The following is a 22,750-nucleotide window of genomic DNA, read 5'->3' on the forward strand; positions in this document are numbered from 1 at the left end:
GGGGTTGAAGGGTTAAGGGACTTTTAGCTCATTTTACATGTTTCTAGATTTTTCTCCTTGTGGTAGTTACACTCTTGGGTAGAGAGAGAGATTTCAAGCTCTCATTAGGGTTCATCTTCTTCAATTTCTGAATTCTCAATCACTCTTTGGTGAGATCAAATTGCAATTCTCAATTTACTTTGTTCCTATTATAGATCTTCTTCTCTAATTTCAATTAGTGCTTGTAATTGATCAATTCTCATAGATCCTAGATTCAACTTTGTGGTTTTGGATTCTATCAATTTCTTGAGAAGTTCATTTCTATTGTTGTTCTTTGTTAATTGTTGTTAATTTCTTGCGTTGAAGTGCTTTTAATTCTAATTTCTTCTCATTCTTACTACGTCTTTCATCCTTGCTTATCAAGTATTTGATAAAATGCCAACACTAGTTATGGAGTAAAAGTTTCTTACTTGGCATAGGGGTTTGGACCATTAGAGAAAGTTGAATAGTTTATGTCAGTTGTTGATTGGAAATTAGGAATTGCTAATTGACTTAGAGTGCATTAAAGCTAGATTTCCCTAGGGTAAAACTAGGACTTGTGACTCATGTTAGTTAATCTCATTTGACTTTCCTCTATACCTAGGGGTTAACTAAATGAAGCAAAGCCTAATTGTTATCATCATTGAAGAAACTATAATGATAGAATTTCTAATGCCAACCCTAGGCCAAGTCTTCTAATATTGATAGTTTACCATCTATTCTCGCTAAACATCTAAAAGAACCATAACAAAGCTTCCTAATCAATAATATGCATTCTCTAGCAATTCCAATGGAGGACGACTCGGGAGACTAGTACTCTCGGTTATAGATTGTAGGATTGTTTGATGCGAAGTTTTGAATGTCGATTAGACTATACTCACGATCATATCCATTATTGAATTCTAAATCAATATTTCCAATAATAATACAAAACTACCCTTTTATTCACCCAATGTCCCAAGGTTCCCACACTTGAATGATACTCACACACACTAGCCTAAGCTAATCAAAGATCCAAATAAGGACATTTATTGTTTTCGCTTTAAGGCTTGTAATGTGCTAAATTAAAGAACCAAGTGGATTAATCGTAGGCTCAAAATTGGCTAACAAAGGAAGATAAAAGGTAAGGCCATTTGGGTAAGTGAGCTAATGAAATGATGGCTCAATCATATAAATGCATGAATACACAAAATAATGGACATAAAGAATCAAACAAATCAAAGATTATAATTATAGAAAGAGAATAATGCACACAAGAAGGAAAAATAAGTGGTTATAAGATGTAACCACACCATTAGGCTCAAAACTCACTTGCTTGTGTTCTTAGCTCAAAAAACATTATCCACAAGATATATAATTCAAGCAAGTTCTATGAAAATGTTTTCACTCAAATCAATTGGTGCCCTATAGATAGAAATCCTTGAAAATTTTCATTATTTTGACTAAGCTTATTGTGTATACATATGCAAAACTAAGAAAATGCAACAAAAAATCCTAAAAACCTAAAATGAAATGCAAAAGTGTTGGGATTAGGAATTTGTCACCCAAAATCACCGACCGGTCGGACGACTTCCCCACACTTAAAAGTTTGCACCGTCCTCGGTGCACTCAAAGATGAGCAAGGGGGTACGGCGACTCTCCGATTGCTGTGTGTTCTTAGTCTTGCTTCCATGTTTGCTTGTGGTGCATTCATCATAAAAAAACAAAAAGATAACACCATAAGATGAGACAATACAAAAGCAAGGAAGCACACATTATTGGAGTGAGGTAAATCACTAGAATTGAGTGAGTGAATTAGTGTGACATGAATGACAAATAAGTGTGTGAATTCTAAATTGCGCGGTTTAGAACACACATTAGCCTAAAAGTTATGTCACAAAATAAGCATGCACTTCACTTATCCTAGTGTGCTTGAGATGCTTTAAGTAAGCTTGTAAGGTAAAACAAGCATTAGAGAAGCATGAAAGCATTCAAGTCAAACATATATGGATGCATATGATCATAAACACAATGCATTGAGGTAAATGCATAACATCATCCATCAAGAGGTTGCCTAATCACAGAATAAGGCTCAAATCACATGGTGTCCAAATCATGCAATTCAAAAAGAGTTACAAGCTCGAAGGCAATTCTCATCACTTGGTATTCTTAAAAGGTAAGCATGAAAAACTCAAAACCAAGTAGTAAAATATAACCTCAATTAAATAGTCCAACAAAGATTATCAAAAAACATTCATGCTAAAATAGCATTTAGGCAATAAGGGGCAGCAATGTATAGTAAACAAAGTCAATAATCCAACACTTATGATGAAAAGAGAGAAAATAAAATGAAAACAAAACTAAGACTAACTAATCAACTAACTAACTAACTAATTAACTAACTAACTAGCTAATAACTAACTAACAAACTAATAACTAACTAAAATAAATGGTTATCGATGGTGTTTGGGAGTGTTGGATTAAGGGTAGGAGAGGGAAAGAAGAAAGGAGGAGGAAAGAAATGGAAAGAGGAGAGGAAAAGAAGTGGATTGAAGGAAGGGCATCCACGCATACGCACGCATGGCGCGCGCGCGTCGATGGCTTATTTTGAGAGTTGTGCATACGTGTCATGTGCGCGTGCGCGCGAGTAGGGTTGTGCCAAAGGCACAACGTTGGCGTGGCGTAGGCATAACTCTCTGGAAAATGTAGGGAATGTGGAACTTCTCAATCCACGCGTACGCACGCATGGCGCGCGCGCGTGGATGGTCGAAAGTGCTTGATGCACGCGTATGCGTGAAGTGTGCGTACGCATGGATGGTGTTCTCTTTTTTTTTTTCTAAATTTTTCTCTATGTTTTGGCACCAATCCAAGCATTCTAAACCTCCAAGCAACTACCAAAACACCCTAAAACCTTATTTAACATGATAAAATACTAATTAAACTCAACCAACTAATCTAAACATGAAATTAAAGTAGTTCTACCAATATGTACAAAAGAGAAAATGAAAAGATTTTACCATGGTAGGGTATCTCCCACCTAGCACTTTTATTTATTGTCCTTAAGTTGGACTTATGGGGAGCTTCTCTCAAGGTGGCTTGTGCTTGTACTCATCTTGGAACTCCCACCAATGCTTGGTTCTCCATTGTGCCCCAAGATTTCTTATGAATTGAGCCAAGTGTTGATGGAGTTCTTCACAAGCTTGGGGCTCCCAAAGTTGATCCTCTTCTTGTAATCAGGGATCCCACACTTTATTTTCACACCCGTCTTGAAGTTGATTATCATTATTAGTCTATCCGGGTGGTGAGTAAAGTGAATTCTCTATATAGTGTCCAATAATCCTCCTAGACCCATCTATTTGAGCACTACTCCAACCTTTATATCTCATGTTTGATGCATCAACCATAATGAGCCTTGATTTGCAACGCCCACCACAAAACCTTTTCCGCTTATGCTTCATCCCACAAACTTCCCTAAGTTGGCCATCCGTTTCAAGCAAACCATATTCAAGTGGGATAATAAAGCTAATAGAAATGAATTTCACCCACTCAAATGAAGATGTAGATGGCAACCTAGGCAAAAATGCTTCCAAAGATCTTGACAAAGCATAACCAACCCTCGTTCTTCTATTTCTAGGGATTTCCACCTCTTCACAAGATCTCTTAATCTCAATCCTTTGTTCAACAATTTTATCTAAACCTTTTCCTTTACTCAAATCATAATAGGGAGGGTGAGAAAAATTTACCTCCTCAACGCTTTCAAATCCAACCGGAGAAGGTTCTTCATGCTCAAAGGATTCTTCACCACTAAGACTTGATGCTTGATCTTCATCACCAAGGGAACTCAATTCTTTCTCTATCCCATCCAAGTCTTCATATGGAATATGCCTTGGAAGGTGTGCACTTTCCTCCCTAGCATCAATTTCAATCATCTTGGAGGGATTTTCTTCAACTCTATGTTCCAACGGAGGCTCCGCATCTCCTAAGTCTTCTACCACTTCTTCCTTGTCTTCAACAATTAAAGCTTCCTCCAATTGTTCCAATACAAAGCAACTTCCTTCATTTCCCGCCGGGGTTTCTAATCTCTCCTTCATGCTATGTTCTTCATTCGATTCTCCACATGTAGCCATGGGAGTTCCTTGAGTGTTCAAGCATTGGGATGCTAATTGATTTGTTACCGCATCCAAGGCGGCCATGAAATTTTGCATATCCCTTTTCATCTCTTCTTGCCCTTGAACAAGAACACCAAGGGTTTCATCCATTAGAGATTGGGGTGGGTGGAAGGGTTCATCAAATTGGGGAAAGGGTTCATAATAGGAAGGTGGTTCTTCTTGGTGGAGTTGTGATGGTTCAATGTTTTCCACTCTTTCCACTTGTTGCACAACACACTCCATGGTTGCTTGAAATTGATCCAATGCTTCCTTGAGACGATCCCTTGACTCTTGTTCCTCTTGGATAATATGATTAGGATCATGTGGCTTTTGGATCAATGGATCTGAGTATTCTTCCATGGGAGGTTGTGGTGGAAAGTAGTATTCATCTTGTGGTTGAAAATTTTCATATATTGGAGGTGGTTCATCTTGGTAATAATGTGGAGGGGGTGGCTCTTGAAAATATTGATGTTGGAATGTTGATGGCTCTATATGTGATTCATATGCCTCATATAGTTGTTGGTAGGATGGATATGGATTAGGGTCATATGAAGGTGGTTGGTAAGAAGGGGCTTTGGCTTGTGAGTATGGTTGAGAGTTATGTTGAGGGTATGGTTCATAGGCATATGGTGGTGGTTCTTGAAAGTCACAAGGTGATTCACCATAGCCATTGGATTGATATGCATCAAAGAATGGCTCTTCTTCATAGTGCATTGGTGGAGGTTGTTGCCAAGAAGATTGATCATATGTGCATTGCTCCTCCCACCTTTGATTGTCCCATCCTTGATACACATCCTTATTGTATCTCTCATCACCTACAACATAATTGTAATTACACTCATAGCCAAAATGAGAATTCATGGTAGCAAGAGAAAATAAGAAACAAAAACTAATAAGAAATAATGAAACAAAATACTAAGACTAGCAAAAACTAACAAGCAATCTAAAAAGCAAGCTATTCACAATATTCACATATATACAATAACCAATAACATAACACCATTGCAATTCCCCGGCAACGGCGCCATTTTGATGAATGGATTTTTGATGGTGTAGAATTTCACAAATGAATTCTCGTTGCAAGTATAGTTTCTAAACCAATCAATAATCCTTTCATACAAAAAGTTGTTTGTCACTAGTACAAACCCCTAAAATTTATAAACTGAAGTATTCAAACCTCGGGTCGTTCTCCCTAGGAATTACAATAAAGTGTCTTGTTATTGGTTGAGTTGTTTTGGGGTTTTGATATGAAGCATGAAAGACAAATGGCAAGAAAGTAAACTAAGGCCTAAAAAGGTCTTGGCAAGGGTTGGTAGTCAAGGATCGCTATCCTAATCACTAACCACAATATGAGAATTGGCAAGGATTAATCTCATTAAATCATCCTCTAACTAGTAGTAAAGGAAAGTCAAATGAGCTATATCAATCCTAGTCCATAAGTCCTAACTCTCCACTAATTCAATTAGTGAGAACTAGAGTAAATGGCTCACAATCATCAATTACTTGGACATTAGTAACTCAAGAGTTCCTAAGTTACCTTTCCAAGCCAAGAACATAAAATTCTACTCTAAAATCCAACCAAGCATTTTCTCAAACACTTGGAAGGCACAAAAGAAAAGCATAGTAATTTGACAACAAGAATGAAATCTAACAACAATTATTGAAAGGAATTAACAACAACAATCAAAAGAAACACATTTATTATGAATTACCTTGATTGAATTGAAAGAGAGTAGAAGAAACAAAAGTAGATCTACAACAAAACACAAGAACAACATAAAGGAAATTACAACAAAAGAATAGAAGAAGGATGAATCTAACAACAAGGAATTGAAAGGTAGAAGTAGAAGAAATCAAAGATTAAAACCTAGATCTAAGAACTAAATCTAATCCTAATCCTAATCCTAGAGAGAAATGAGAGCTTCTCTCTCTAGAAACTACTTCTAAACTAATCCTAATGAGTGTGAATGATTGGAATCCCCTTTGCTCTTCAATCCTTGGCTTTAAATAGTAGTTTAGGCGCCAAAGTTGGTTGAGATTGGGCCCCACAACCCTTCAGAATTTGTTGGCCACGTTTTCATTAAAAGTTTCATAAACAAGCACCGACGCGTACGCGCACAGCACACGTACGCGTCCATGGGGTGATTCGCAAGGTGCGCGCAAGCGCCAGGTGCGCGTGCGCGTCCATGGGCGAGTTCAACTTCTTTTGACTTTTCATGATTTCTCCACTTTGCATGCTTTTCCCTTCACTCCTTTGATCCATTCCTAGCCTTTTCAATCTGAAATCACTAACAAACACATCAAGGCATCTAGTGGAATCAAAGGTGAATAAAAATCATCAAATTAAGGGTCTAAAAGCATGTTTTCACATCTAAGCACAAATAAGGAGACAATCACAAAACCATGCTATTTCATTGAATAAATGTGGGTAAAAGGTGATAAAATCTCTTAAAATCAATACAAGATAAACCGTCAAAATGGGGTTTATCACCCAGTACAGCCACTGGGATACGTATCGTTACATGCAACCTTTGGAAAGGGGAACCAATCCAGAACACTCAAGATAGACTATATCGTGGTTGACGTAAGCTCAGCCTACAATGCCTTAATAGGTCGGACAACGTTAAATCAACTTGGCGCAATAGTTTCAACTCCATATCTATGTATGAAATTCCCAACTACAGAAGGGATAGCTACAATAAAAGCAGATCAAAAGATGGCACGTCGCTGTTATAACGAAAGTCTAAACCTCCAAGACAAAGGGGGAGAGTTCCACACAATCAAACTCGGCGGAGTTCAGAGATGAGAAAAACTCCGCCCATGACCCGAAGGAGAAATAGAAAGAGTCCAGATCGGAGATACCTCGGATAAAACAACTAATATTGGCACGATCCTGAAAGGAGACGCAAAGGAATCACTAATACGGTTCCTACGAGATAATGTTGATCTCTTCGCATGGAAAGCTGCCGACATGCCAGGCATAGATCCCGAACTAATGAGCCACAAGTTGGCAGTCTATCCGGGATCCCGGCCGGTACAACAAAGACGAAGAAAACTCGGGCCAGAACGGTCTCAGGCTGTAAAAGAACAAGTACAAGCGCTACTAGAGGCAGGGTTCATAAGAGAAGTTAAATACCCACTATGGCTAGCAAACGTCGTCTTGGTGAGAAAGTCAAATGGGAAGTGGCGAATGTGCATCGACTACACCGACCTCAACAAAGCCTGCCTAAAAGACCCTTATCCACTCCCAAGCATCGACGCTCTAGTAGATGCCTCATCGGGATATAAGTATCTCTCGTTCATGAATGCATACTCGGGGTACAACCAGATCCCAATGTATCCACCGATCAAGCAAAAACCTCGTTTCTCACACCAAAAGCAAATTATTGCTACATCATAATGCCTTTCGGCCTTAAGAACGCGGGAGCCACTTATCAAAGGCTAATGAATAAAGTCTTCTTAGACCACATCGGAAAAATCATGGAGGTCTATGTGGATGACATGTTGATAAAGACACAAAGTGAAGAGACATTACTAACCGACTTGGTTCAAGTGTTCGACACCATACGGAAGCACGGCATGCGACTCAACCCGGCTAAATGCACCTTCGCAGTGGAAGCAGGAAAGTTCTTGGGGTTTATGCTCACACGAAGAGGAATCGAGGCAAATCCAGATAAATGTCAGGCCATACTCAACATGAAAAGCCCAACCTGCGTCAAAGAGGTACAACAACTCAATGGGAGATTGGCGGCCTTGTCCAGATTCTTAGCAGGGTCAGCAATAAGATCCCTCCCCTTCTACACTACCTTAAAAAAGGGAAAGAACTTTGAGTGGACAACGGAATGTGAACAAGCCTTTCGAGACTTCAAAGAATTCTTGGGACAGCCCCCTATCCTATCTCGACCACAAGAGGGAGAACCACTCATACTGTACCTCGCAGTAGGAAGTCGGGCAATAGCCTTAGCACTAATTAGAGAAGATGAAGGGGGACAACAACCCGTCTACTTCATTAGTAAAGCACTACAGTGATCAGAGCTGAACTACCAGAAAATAGAAAAGTTTGCCTACGCTCTGATAATCACATCCCGACGACTTCGCCCATACTTTCAAGCGCACACCATTAAAGTTCGGACCAACCAGCCCATAAAAGGGATATTGCAGAAAACAGATCTAGCAGGAAGAATCATACAGTGGGCAATCGAGTTGTCCGAGTTCGACCTCCAATACGAGGTGCGGACAGCCATTAAATCACAATACCTAGCCGACTTCATCGCAGAATTCACAGACACCACGGAAATCCCCATAGAGTGGAGCATATACGTGGACGGTTCCTCAAATAAAACCGAAAGCGGTGCAGGTGTGATAATCGAAAGCAACCAAGGAACCCAACTTGAGCTTTCCCTGAAATTCGGATTCCCGGCCTCAAACAACCAGGCGGAATACGAAGCGTTATTAGCTGGTTTGAAGCTGGCTAGGGAGGTTGGAGCTCAGAAACTCAACATCTACAGTGACTCACAAGTTGTTACCTCACAAATAACGGGAAGCTACCAAGCCAAAGATCCTACCATGAAAAAATATTTGGATAAAACCAAAGAACAGCTCAGATAACTCGGGGAATATAGGATCTGCCACATACCCCGCGAGCAAAATGCCCGAGCTGACGCACTCTCAAAACTAGCCAGCACCAAACCAGGGGGCAACAATAGAAGCCTCATCCAGGAAATACTGCAGAACCTATCAATATCGGAAGAAGAAAAAATCCTAGCCATAACAGATCGGGATCAAGGATGGATGACCCCATAATTAACTACCTCAAAACAGAAGCGCTCCCTACAGATGAAAAGGAGGCAAAGAGGTTAAAAAGGGAGGCACAGTACTACACTATCATAAACAACACCCTATACAAAAGATGGATCTCAACACCATTGTTAAAATGCGTACCGACCTCCAACACAAAGGAAGTCTTGGAGGAAGTACACAGCGGCATTTGTGGCAATCATCTCGGAGCGCAAGCTCTCACCAAAAAGGTACTCCGGGCGGGATTCTATTGGCCAACTCTATGAAAGGAAGCTACCAAATTTGTAAAGACATGTCCACCATGTCAGAAGCATGCCAACTTTCACATCGCCCCGCCGGAAAAACTCATCAGCGTGACCTCACCCTGGCCATTTACAAAATGGGGACTCGACCTTCTCGGACCCTTCCCACAGGGATTGGGACAAGTAAAATTCCTCATAGTAGGAGTAGACTATTTCACAAAATGGATCGAGACAGAACCCCTAGCCAACGCCACTGCCCAAAGAAGCCGAAAATTCCTATATAGGAACATTATTACGAGGTTCGGAGTACCATACTCCATCACCACAGAAAATGACACCCAATTCACAGATGCAGGCTTCAGAAAACTAGTGGCCGACTTGAATATAAAACACCAATTCACCTCCGTCGAACATCCCCAAGCCAATGGACAAGGCGAAGCGGCCAACAAAGTCATATTGGCTAGACTGAAACGGAGACTGCAAGAAGCAAAGGGGGCTTGGGCCGAGAAACTTCCACAAGTCCTATGGGCGTATCGAACAACCCCCCATTCTACCACAAACGAATCACCATTTCGAATAACATACGGAGTGGAGGCAATGATTCCAATAGAGGTCGAAGAAGGATCTCCCCGAGTAGTCCACTACAATGAACAAACCAATTCTCAACTTCAAAGAGAAGAGCTCGACCTACTTCCAGAAATCCAAGAAAGAGCTCGGATCAGAGAAGAAGCACTAAAACGGCGAATGGCTTCCAGGTATAATCAAAAGGTAGTACCAAGAGATTTCACGGAGAATGATCTCATCTTAATCCAAAATGATATTGGAACAACTCGACCCGGAGAAGGAAAGCTGGCAGCTAACTAGAAAGGACCCTACCGAGTCACAGAAGTACTTGGAAAGTGCTACTACAGACTGTCCGAACTCGAGGGACGGGAACTCCCCAGATCATGGCATGCCTGTAACCTAAGAAGGTACTATAGCTAGGAAAGGTAAAAGATCTCAAGATGCACTCTTTTTCTTGAAAAGGTTTTTTAATGAGGCATCAAGATTGAGACTTAAGGGTACGAAAAACTCCCGCCTATGTATATATATATATTTGCACTTCCTTTAAATAAAATACATTTCAGATATTCTACAAATTCCCTAGACGCATTAATCTGAAGCTTTTATCGTCCGATTATAAAGCAGCAGATTGACAGAAAGTGAAGAACAGATTCACTGTACGATCTCGATAGGAATGATCGATCGACAAAAGGTGAAAACGCGATTCACCTAAAAGATCGATCAAACTGGGACAAAAAAACCACCATCTACAAATCAGCAAAGATGAACACAGAATAATGCAAGAAGTTATCGAAAGTGATCCCAAAAGAACCTGACGAGGTCTTATGGATTGCTATATAATAACTTAAAAAGACTGGCCGACACTAAAAAGTCAGACCAAGTCAACCCAAGTTATCAGCAAATCCCTGGAAAGTGGTTTGGCCAACCCTATTAAAGAGGAATTGCTATAACTTAGAAGAGATCAACCTAACGAAGTCGGTCTCCTACAAAACAAGTTGTAAAAGTAATCCCTGAAAGAGACCAAATAAAGGTCCAAGAAAGAGGATTACAAAAACAACTTAGAAGAGATCGACCTAACGAAGTCGGTCTCCTACAAAACAAGTTGTAAAAGTAATCCCTGAAAGAGACCTAATAAAGGTCCAAGAAAGAGGATTACAAAAAATAACTTAGAAGAGATCGACCTAACGAAGTCGGTCTCCTACAAGACAAGTTGTAAAAATAATCCCTGAAAGAGACCTAACAATGGTCCAAGAAAGAGGATTACAAAAACAACTAGGAAGAGATCGAACTAACGAAGTCGGTCTCCTACAAAGATAAGTTATAAAAGTAATCCCTTAAAGAGACCTGACAAAGGTCCGGGAAAGAGGATTACAAAAATAACTTAGAAGGGGACCAACATAAAGAAATCGGTTATAAGGCGCTAAAAATACAAACAAAAGCGAGGAAACCGAGAAACAAGTCGGACCCCCCACAGTCATGACCTCAAAAGGATCCAAGCTACAAACAATAAGTACGAAAGCAATCTAAAGAGGCCAAGTAGCAAGATTCCAACAGATACCCTGTTAAAGCACAATGAAAGCATAGTGTGACAAAGCTTCAAGAGGCCACCAAAATCAACCTCAGAGAAACCATTTTGTTTTCAAAATAAAGTTGCTAAAAATAGCAACTGGAGTATCAACAGTCAATAAAACATCATTCACAAAAAAGAGTTCAAAGCCCACAAACCGGGCTATTTACACAAATACTTAAAGGAGGTCAACCAAGATCTGGAGCCTTCCCGGCAGCATCAGTACGGGAAGAAGGAGGGCAAGTCTGAATAGGCACAGCATCTACAGTTCCATCATCCCGGTTCAGAATCTGGCAATCCGGATCAGACGTAACGGGAGGAACTGAAGAGGTCGACACTTTAAGAGAAGGCACTGGGGGAGGGTCAGCATCATCATCATCCTGGTCATCAGGGACAATCTTACCATCCCTCACAACATTGTCCAGGCTGACGAGAGTCAAGTCGGCATTAGGAGCAACAATCCGGAACTGCTCCATCAGGTTCTCGGAAGCGGCAGTTACGCTGCCCACAAGGTGACCCTGAAACTTGGCATAATTAACCCGAGCAGTTTCCAAATCATCCCGGAGGTGCATCAATTCCCTATAAGCTGAGACATAGCTATTCTTATGCTTCAGTGCCATGTCCTCAGCCAACTTCAAAGAAGCAGCCAAGGCAATAGAGCTAGCCTTCTCACCCTCCAACTCCTTCTCTACCTTCGCCAACTTCACCTCCAACTCATCCTTCAGACCCTTGATCCGATCAAATTCTGATTTGGCCTCCTCCATGAAGGATTTTGTGGCATGAATCGAGATCTCCTGAACTGTTCGGAAAATAGCCGCACCCATATGAGCCATTTTTACACTACTTTTGGTGATAAAATCTAGATGCTGAAGAAGAGACACGTTTTCCATAGAAAGCCCACCATAGAGGGCAATTTGCTGGTCAACAAACTCGATAGCATCAAAATCCGGGGCATCCAGGTTAAAGGGTTTGGATGTTTTTTGCTTTTTTTAAAGGAGGAGCACCAGAAGCAACGGTAGAAGACTGTGGAGGATCGACCTGACGAAACTGAGGAGTAGGAATTGCTTTCCTCGGCCCAAGAGATCTCGGCACAGGAGGCTTCACTGGAACCTGAGAAAATCCCTCTCCAACCACTTTAGCGGAGATATTTAGAGCAGCAGTTGCCTTCTTTGCCCTTTTAAAGGCTTTCATGGGGTCATTGTTCTTTGACATCTCTGCAAATACAAAATCAGCCACAACAAAGAGTTACAAATCCAATAAAAAGGAGGGGAGATAAGTATAGAAACAAGTCAGACAAGTACCCAAAACAGTCCGAACCAAGGATGGGTCATTCAAAAACCTTTTTGTATCAAGATGGGGTGGTTTCCCTCAGAGATCCTCAAGAACAACAACAAAGGCGTGCTCAACATCATCAAGCATCTCCCAGGTATAGCGAGACACTCTTACATCCTTCTGCCACTCTAGAGGGAAAGAAGGCTCATCATTTTCATCAAGAAAAAAGGGGCGGGCCCCCTCAACAGCACGAACCTTAAAGAAGTAATTCTTGAAGTCCTTAAAGGACTCGTCATACATGGCAAAAACTTTATGGCCCTGGGCGGACCTGAAGGAAACCCAGGAAGCTTTCTTTTTTGAAGAACCGCCAGGCTTGGCGGAAACAAACAAGTAAAGGAAAAGAGTTTGAGAGGGTGTTACATTTAATTCTCAGCAGAGAAGCTGGAAAATTTTAATAAAACCCCAGGAATTTGGGTGAAGCTGGGATGGGGCAATGTTACACAACCACAACAAGTCGGTCTCGAAAGTAGTCAAAGGAAAAGTAACGTTCAACTGACTGAAGAAGTATTCATAAGCATAAAAGAAGGGACGCTCTCCCTCAACGAAAGTCGGAAAACAAAATCTCTCGTCCGAATCAGGAGCAACAAGCTCATAATCCTCCTCACGGACATTATCACCACAAATCCTATGGCGCTTCCTCAGCTCTATGCAAAACTCAGCATCCACAACAGAAACACACAACAAAACAAGGGAGTCCAGCCAATCGGACATCCCCTTGGAAACTCTGGAAGACATCTCTACAATGTTATTGCGAGAAGACATGAGGCCAACTAACCCTACAAGTAAGAAAAGAAGATGGGGTTACCGCAAACATCTCGGACAAAGGGAGAAAACAACTCGGTCAACACTTCTCAGGCGATGGAACAAAGAAAAGGAAAACCCCAAGACTCAAACCAAAGTCCTGGGGCATCCTTTGGAGGCAGTAACAAAGCAAGGTTTCCAGAAATCAATCTACAAGCTTACATCCCAACATGTCTCAAAAAGAAATTCAAAAAACAGCAAACACCTTTCCTTAAGGAGAAATACAAAAAATCGTTACATTCTACCAAACACGCCAAGCAGAGACCATTAAAGATGCAACCTTTTTTCAAGATCAGACAAAAAGCAAATCTCCAAACAAAGCGAGGAATAGACGCAGATTTTTATCAAGTATCAGGCAGGAAAAAACCACAAGCGACAATAAAACCCTAGAAAGCCTCAACGGAAAAGCCAAGAGAATGCATAAAAGAAAGACAGGAAAAACATGTTACAGTGACAAGCAAATACAAGACCTCGAAAAGATTCAAACTTTCAAACATGCAAAATCAAAGCTTCACCAAAAAATTGAAAACGAAGCTACAAGAAAGCCAATACTTACCTGGAAAAGAACAGCAAGCTTCAAGGAAATTGAAGATGGAGACGAAATCTGGGACGCCCTCTCACAAGCAAAAACGCGAACAAGAGCAATGTCGCAGAAGAGAAAACATGAAAACTACAAAAACTCCAAGAGAAAGCAGAAGCACAAATGAAAGAACAGAAAACAAAGAGAGCAGAGAAAAGAAGTTACGAAAAGGCTAAAGGAGAGAAACCGTTTCTGGGTTTTCAAAATCAAAGTAAAGAGCTAAAGGGAAACGGGGCAATTAATGCTCAAATTAAAGAAGGCATTAAACCCTCGCACGTTCCCAAAAAAGCGTCGATATAAAAGCGCGCACCTTTTAGAAGAAACGTTCTACATTCAAAGCTGCTACAAAGGAGTCAATAAAATGTTTGAGTTTGGCTTCACCAAAGAAAGACCAAAGTCAAGGACTCGATCTCAAAAAGAAGACCGAGCTCAAGCAGGGGCACTGTTCATATCCTGGGTCGAGTTGTCCGACCCGGCATGTTCTACAGACAAAGCGACCGACCTCTTCAGGTCAGGACAATCCGACCTCTTCTCAAAGAGCTCGGCCAAGTCACGAGAAAGCCCAAACAAAGGGCCCAAATAGAGGAACACGCCCCAGATCCTAAGGCAGCCCAAGTTTACAAGAGAAGGGCGGTTCCCTTGAAGATAAGATGACCTCACTTGAACATAAGATAAAGATAAGATAAGATAACTAACTTATCTTATCCATAGGAGGCCACATCTCACCATTATAAATACACTGGAGCACCCAGGTATAACTCATATTCTGATCCTACTCAATACTTGCTTAATACCCTTGCTAACTTAAGCATCGAAGTCCCTTGCAGGTACCCCCCACCCTCCGGGGACGAAGGATCAGCAACACTTTCAGTTCCACAAGCCGGACACACCAGCTCCGGCCGTTATACACCTGTCGGACACGTTGGCTCCGACCAACACAGAAGATCTCGACCGAGATCAACCTACAGTTTCAGGTAACCCTCGGAACAGATACCATAAAGGAAAATGTAGATATACTGTACTTTATATAATTGGTGATATTGGTTTCCTATTTCCTACTTTTCCTAACCAAAACTCAAAAATCAGGACCCATGCCACTGAACAAAAAATATAACTCAGGTCAAGACAAGATATTTGTAGACTAGCTAAGGATAAAAACCATTTCCATTTACAAAGAGCTCAAATGCAATTTAAAAAAAAAAGGCATGCTAAAAGCCTGCAAATCTATTTATCAGAATTCACTTAATTTCAAATACAAAAATCCAAAATAAGTTCATCACATGCTTGATTACTTGTATGCTTGTTAGTATACAGTCCATTCACATCAGTAATACAAGAAGTAGTCTCCCAATGAACATTGATTTAGATTTCAGAGAAGCATAGTATTTTTTCAAGTTTGTAATCAATTTTAACCATTAAGCATGCCATGTCTTGTTTATATTATATGCACACTATGAGCTTGTAAGTTTGCATTATTCTATTCTATGCGAAAGATTCTCCCTTACAATAATTGCATCAGTTCCTTAAGCATAAACCTTAAGTGGCCTCTCATGGTTAAGAAGACATCAGAAAAACATTATTAATGATATCATAAAAATATATTTAACTTTGAAATATTAAAATACATAGAAAAAATAAACCTATATACAACCCCTATATTTGGTGTTAATAATTGAATTTTTTGGACTGGAAATGGAATATAACAAAGAACTAAGATCAAATTTCAAATTAATAGCCACAATTTTGCATGTTCCCTTGACATTCAAAATATATTTACATAATTCACTTGGCAATTAATATCTGAACTTTGAGAATAACAAAATAAAAAATTATATGTAAGCACTAACCACAAGGCATAGCTGATAAGAGAGAAATTTTAACAAATAACAAACTTGCTGATGCTTCATCAACCAATATAGATGACAGTGTCTTCTCTGTTGCAATGACTATACCATTTGCAGCTGCAAGAGTGAAACACAACTACATATTACATGGTCTTATAAAGAACAGGGAGCTTTTCTACCACAGATGATCATCATATACTGAACACACCATAAAAGCTTTTTCCTTCTGCTCAGCTGATATATCACCAACATCTAACTATAGAGCAGATTCTTAAGAGTATCATTTCTTTTACAGTGACTTTTATAGAAACCTAATACCAAAAAAAAGTAGAAGCCCCACACAAATTTAGTCATTAATTTCTTCCCTACTAAACAATTATAATTAGTTACAAGTATCAGTACAAATAAAAAGAAAAAGATGCCGAGAGGGAAAAGTAGAGATCATTAACTTCTTCAAATAGCAGCCATGGAGAGTAAGTTGAGCAATAAGCAGCAAGTTTGGCCGCCAGAGAGAAACAGAAGAGTAGCAACAACCGTTGGCGACGGCGACAACAATCAAAGTTTAATATGGTTGTCACAAGTACAAATCCCAATAAAAATCGAGAGTATGTAAACCTCAGGTCGTCTCTCAAGGAATTACAATGAAGTGCTCAATTATTGGTTATGAAGAAACAAGGGGGGTTTTGATGGCAATTAACAAGAAAATTAAAAGGCAAGAAAGTAAATAAGCATGCAAGGAATTAAATGAAAAGCAATTAAAGCAACAAAAAATGGAAATTAAATGACAAAAAGAACTCTTGGCTAAGGCATAGAACTTTAGATCACCATCCTTGTCTAACAACCATATATTGACAATTATGAAGGACCAACCCATCAAGTCTACTTCTATGCTTGAAGTTTGTCAAATAGGCTTGATCAACATCAACCATAAGTCCCAACCTAGCTATTAATTAGCTTAATAGTAGGTTAGTGTCAATGGACTTCAAATTGATTAACAAGGGACCCAAATCACCAATCCAATTAGACCCAATGACTTAAGGTCACTCAATTCCCTTAGCCTAGGCCAAGAGTGTAGAAAACTACTCCATAACTAGTGAAAATATTTTATCAAACACCTAGAGTGCAAGAAAAGTAAATTCATAAATAGAAAAAATTAATGAAAATCATAACTAACATAAACAAGAAACCAACAATAGCAACTGAGATCACTATAAAAAGACATGGAAACATAAAATTGCATTAAAAGAGAATTGAAATTAACAAGAGAGTTAATAAACTAAAATTGGCAACATAAATGAATTAACAAGAAAAACTAAGAGGATTAAGACAATAGAAGAAGGGAATATAAAGGGAATTGAATTAAAGCAAGAATTAAAACTTTGATCTAAGAGAATTTGACCCAAACTATCCTAAATTCTAAAGAGAAAAAAGAGCTTATCTCTCTAGAATTCTACCCTAAAACATGTTGAAAACTAAACTATGACTACTTGGTTCATTCCTCCTCCAATCCTTGGGTTCAATAGCATCAGAAATAAGTTAGATTTGGGCCTGGATGGCTCAGAAATCGCCCCAGCATATTGCCTTTAGTGAGGTCACGTGACTAGTGTCACGTGTACGCGTGGGTGATGCGTGCGCGTCGCTTGGCAAAATTCTCTCTCACGCGTATGCGTGGATGACGCGTGCGCGTGGCTTTGAATTTACCAAATTCTCATTTCTTCATGAATTCTCCACTTTACATGCTTTTCTTTCACTTCTTTGATCCAACCCTTGCCTCTTAGATCCTGAAATCACTCAACAAACATATCAAGGCATCAAGTGGAATCAAAGTGAATTAAATTTATCAATTTTAAAGCCTAAAAAGCATGTTTTTACTCTTAAGTACAAATTAGGAGAAATTCAAAACCATGTTATTCATTGAATAAATGTGAGATACGTTGATAAAATCTCCTAAATCCAACACAAGATAAACCACAAAATTAGGGTTTATCAAATCTCCCCACACTTAAAACTAAGCATGTCCTCATGCTAAACCAAGAAAGACAAGAAAGGGGGTATAAACATTTATTTAATGCAATCTATCTACATGAATATAGCTAAATGCAAAATATTTCTACCTACTTAGTTAAAAGTAAATCAATCTCCAAGAACACATATGAACATGTAGGGATAACATAGTATGATGATTCATGAATTCCACCAATTCAAATATCAAAATGAAGTATAAACAAACTTGCAAGAAGAAAGCTCGTGAAAGCAAGGAACAAGGAATTGAGCATCAAACCCTCACCAGAAGTGTATCCGCTCTAGTCGCTCAAGTGTATAGGGTTAATTCACTTAATTCTCCTCTAATCATGCTTTCCAAGATTTGTTTTTCATCTAACAATAAAAAATTATTCAATGCATGCATAAATTTATCATGAGGACTTATATATAGATTGTAATGGGGCTAGGGTAAAGGTAAGGATGCATATATGGCCAAGTGAGCTTGAAATTTGAATCTTTGATTAACCTAAGCTCTCACCTAACACATATAACAACCTATAAAATTCAAATGCAAGCCTAACTACTCATTCTTCACTTTTCCATACACTCATGCATTCTTTTCTATTCACAACACATATGCATTGTCATTGTCACTTTACTTTGGGGCATTTTGTCCCCTTTTATTGCTTTTCTTTTTCTTTCTTTTTCTATATTTTATTTTATTTTTTTCTTTTTCTCATTTTTTTCTTCAACTAAAATATATACAAGAACATCAATGCATACGGTTTAACATTTAATGCATGAGTATGTACCCAATTTCCAAGATTTTCAACAAAATACAAAATTTACTTTTATCTCAACCAATGTTCTCAAATTTTTTCACACTTGAATGATACACACTCTCACTAGCCTAAGCTAATCAAAGATCCAAATAAGGGACATTTATTATTTTTCATTTAGGAGAAGTGATGTGCTAAAATTAAGAAAAAAAAGGGGATTAACATGGGCTCAAAATTGGTTAATGGTGCACGAAATTGTAATCACACTTTTTGCAATCCGCACAACTAACCAGCAAGTGCACTGGGTCGTCCAAGTAATACCTTACGTGAGTAAGGGTCGAATCCCACGGAGATTGTTGGATTGAAGCAAGCTATGTTTATTTTATTAATCTTAGTCAGGATACCAATAGGATTCTTTAGCCTCGTATAAAGTAAAAAGGGCATAAAATAAATAGTTGTTACTTTAATAATGGAGAATATGTTGGAGTTTTAAAGATGCTTTGTCCTCTGAATTTCAACTTTTCCTTGAAATCCTTTTCCCACACGCAAGGTTCCTTCCATGGCAAGCTCTATGTAGGGTGTCACCGTTGTCAATGGCTACTTCCCATCCTCTCAGTAAAAATGGTCCAAATGCTCTGTCACAGCACGGCTAATCATCTGTCGGTTCTCAATCAAGATGGAATAGAATCCATTGATTCTTTTGCGTCTGTCACTAACGCCCAGCCTTCATGAGTTTGAAGCTTGTCACAGTCATTCAATCCCAGAATCCTACTCAGAATACCACAGGCAAGGTTTAGACCTTCCGGATTCTCATGAATGCCGCCATCAATCCGGCTTATACCACGAAGATTCTGATTAAGGAATCTAAGAGATACTCATTCAATCTGGTGTAGAACGGAGGTGGTTGTCAGGCACACGTTCATGGATTGAGAAAGATGATGAGTGTCACGGATCATCACCTTCTCCATAATTAAGCGCGAATGAACATCTTAGATAAGAACAAGCGTGTTTGAATGGAAAACAAAAGTAATTGCATTAATTCATCGAGACGCTGCAGAGCTCCTCACCCCCAACAATGGAGTTTAGAGACTCATGCTGCCAAAGAGTGTATAATTCAAATCTGAAAATGTCATGAGGTACAAGATAAGTCTCTAAAAGTTGTTTAAATAGTAAACTAGTAACCTAGGTTTACAGAATATGAGTGAACTAAGATAATTGGTGCAGAAATCCACTTCTGGGGCCCACTTGGTGTGTGCTGGGGCTGAGACTAAAGCTATCCACGAGCTGAGGCTTTTCTTGGAGTTGAACTCCAAGTTATAACATGTTTTGGGCATTCAACTCCGGATCATGATGTGTTTCTGGCGTTTAACTCCAGACAACAGCATGTACTTGGCATTCAACGCCAAGTTACGTCGTCCATCTTCGAGCAAAGAATAGACTATTATATATTGCTGGAAAGCCCTGGATGTCTACTTTCCAAGGCCGTTGAGAGCGCGCCAATTGGACTCCTGTAGCTCCAAAAAATCCATTCTGAGTGCAGGGAGGTCAGGATCCAACAGCATCAGCAGTCCTTTTTCAGCCTAGCTCAGATTTTTGCTCAGCTCCCTCAATTTCAGCCAGAAATTACCTGAAATCACAGAAAAACACACAAACTCATAGTAAAGTCCAGAAATATGATTTTTGCCTAAAAACTAATAATATTCTACTAAAAACTAATTAAAACATACTAAAATCTACATGAAATTACCCTCAAAAAGCGTATAAAATATCCGCTCATCACAACACCAAACTTAAACTGTTGCTTGTCCTCAAGCAACTAGATAAATAAAATAGGATTAAAAGAAATTAAGAAGTAATAATATTTTAGAGTTTTTAAGTGGAGCTCAGATTCTTATTAGATGAGCGGGGCTTGTAGCTTTTTGTTTCTGAACAGTTTTGGCATCTCCCTTTATCCTTTGAAATTCAGAATGATTGGCATCCATAGGAACTCAGAATTCAGATAGTATTATTGATTCTCCTAGTGTAGTATGTTGATTCTTGAACACAGTTACTTTATGAGTCTTGGCCGTGGCCTTAAGCACTTTGTTTTCCAGTATTACCACCGGATACATAAATGCCACAGACACATGACTGGGTGAACCTTTTTAGATTGTGACTCAGCTTTGCTAAAGTCCCCAGTTAGAGGTGTCCAGAGCTCTTAAGCACACTATTTTTGCTTTGGATCACGACTATAACCACTCAGTCTCAAGCTTTTCACTTGGACCTGCATGCCACAAGCACATGGTTAGGGATAGCTTGATTTAGCCGCTTAGGCCTGGAATTACTTCCTTGGGCCCTCCTATCCATTGATGCTCAGAGCCTTGGATTCTTTTCACCCTTGCCTTTTGGTTTTAAGGGCTGTTGGCTTTTATTCCTTTTCTTGATCCAATGATTTCTTGTAACAAAAATTTTTTTTTCATTGCTTTTTCTTGCTTCAAGAATCAATTTCATGATTTTTCAGATCATCAATAATATTTTTCGTGTTCCTCATTCTTTCAGGAGCCAATATTCATAAAATTCAAGATAAAAATTATGCACTGTTCAAGCATTCATTCAGAGAACAAAAAGTGTTGCCACCACATATAGTTAATTATAATTTTTATTATTAAGAACTCAAAAAAAATAAATTACTTCTTTATTCTAATTATCTACTATTTTATTCATGCCTAATGATGATGAGAAAAATAAATTATAACTTAATTGGAAATAAAACCAGAATAGATATACTAATTACTACTACTACTACTATATATATCCCCTAAGGTAAATTTCTATAATAACACTATCACAGAGTTAAAGCTAACATTAGAACTCAACAACCTGTGTTTTGGGAAGTAGATGTTCCTCTGATCTGTGGGATGCTTGGTCCTTCAAGGATTAATTTCTGGCGCTTCAGCTCCCTTAAATCACGCCCTTGCTCTTCTTGTTCCTTAAGCAGTTTGCAAAGCATGCTGCTTTGATTGTTCTGTTCTTCCTTTATTTGGTTCACAGCTTCTTGCAATTTGGAAATAGATGCTTCAATATGTTCCCAATATTCGAATTGAGGAAGTTCTGGGAGGACTTCCTGTGCTCTCCTCTTGATTGGATCATCCTGCAGCTGTTGTATGTCCATTGATATTCTAGTGATTGGCCTTTTAACTGAGATATACTCTGTTATTCCCATCTTCACTCCGGCATCTCTGCAGAGCATAGAAATTAAGCTTGGATAGGCCAATCTGGCATCCTTGAAATTCCTGTTTGCTATTTTGTATAGTTCACATGAGATCAGTTGATGGACTTCTACTTTTTTTCCCAACATGATGCAGTGAATCATCACTGCTCTTTTAATGGTAACTTCAGAACGGTTGCTGGTGGGCAATATGGAACGCCCAATGAAATCCAGCCAGCCTTTGGCTACTGGTTTGAGATCTTCTCTTTTGAGTTGATTTGGGATGCCAGTCGTGCTGGTGGTCCACCTGGCTTCGGGGATGCATATATCCTCTAGAATCTTGTCCAGACCTTTATTTACCCTCATCATTCTCCTATTGAAGGAGTATGGGTCATCTTTCAGTTGAGGAAGCTTAAAGATCTCCCTGATTTTGTCAGGATGGGTATGAACAATCTTTCCTCTGACTAAGGTCCGATGGTCATAGAGGGCAGCTCCAATTATTCTTTGTCTGTCTGTCTGCCATAGATTAGCATAGAACTCCTGAACCATGTTCCTTCCCACTTTCATTTCAGGATTAGCTAGGATTTCCCAGTTCCTGTTTCGAATTTGTTCTTGGATCTCTGGATATTCATCTTCCTTCAGATCAAACTTGACTTCCGGGATCACTGATCTGTGGCTCATTATTTTGTAGTAATGGTCTGAATGTTCTTTAGTTAAGAACTTTCCTTGATTCCAAAGTGGCTTTGGAATATTCTCTTTCTTGCCTCTTGAGTTGGGTTGTTTTCCTTTAGGGGCCATGATCAAAGTGAGAGTGTTTTTGTGATCACGGATAAGCACACCAAACTTAGAGGTTTGCTTGTCCTCAAGCAAAAGAAAAGAGAGAAGAGGAATAGGAAGAGAGCAAGTGTGGAATGGTGGATGATGAGAGG

This window comes from Arachis hypogaea, chromosome 3, assembly GCF_003086295.3.
Source record: "Arachis hypogaea cultivar Tifrunner chromosome 3, arahy.Tifrunner.gnm2.J5K5, whole genome shotgun sequence".
NCBI classification, from domain to species: Eukaryota; Viridiplantae; Streptophyta; class Magnoliopsida; order Fabales; family Fabaceae; genus Arachis; species Arachis hypogaea.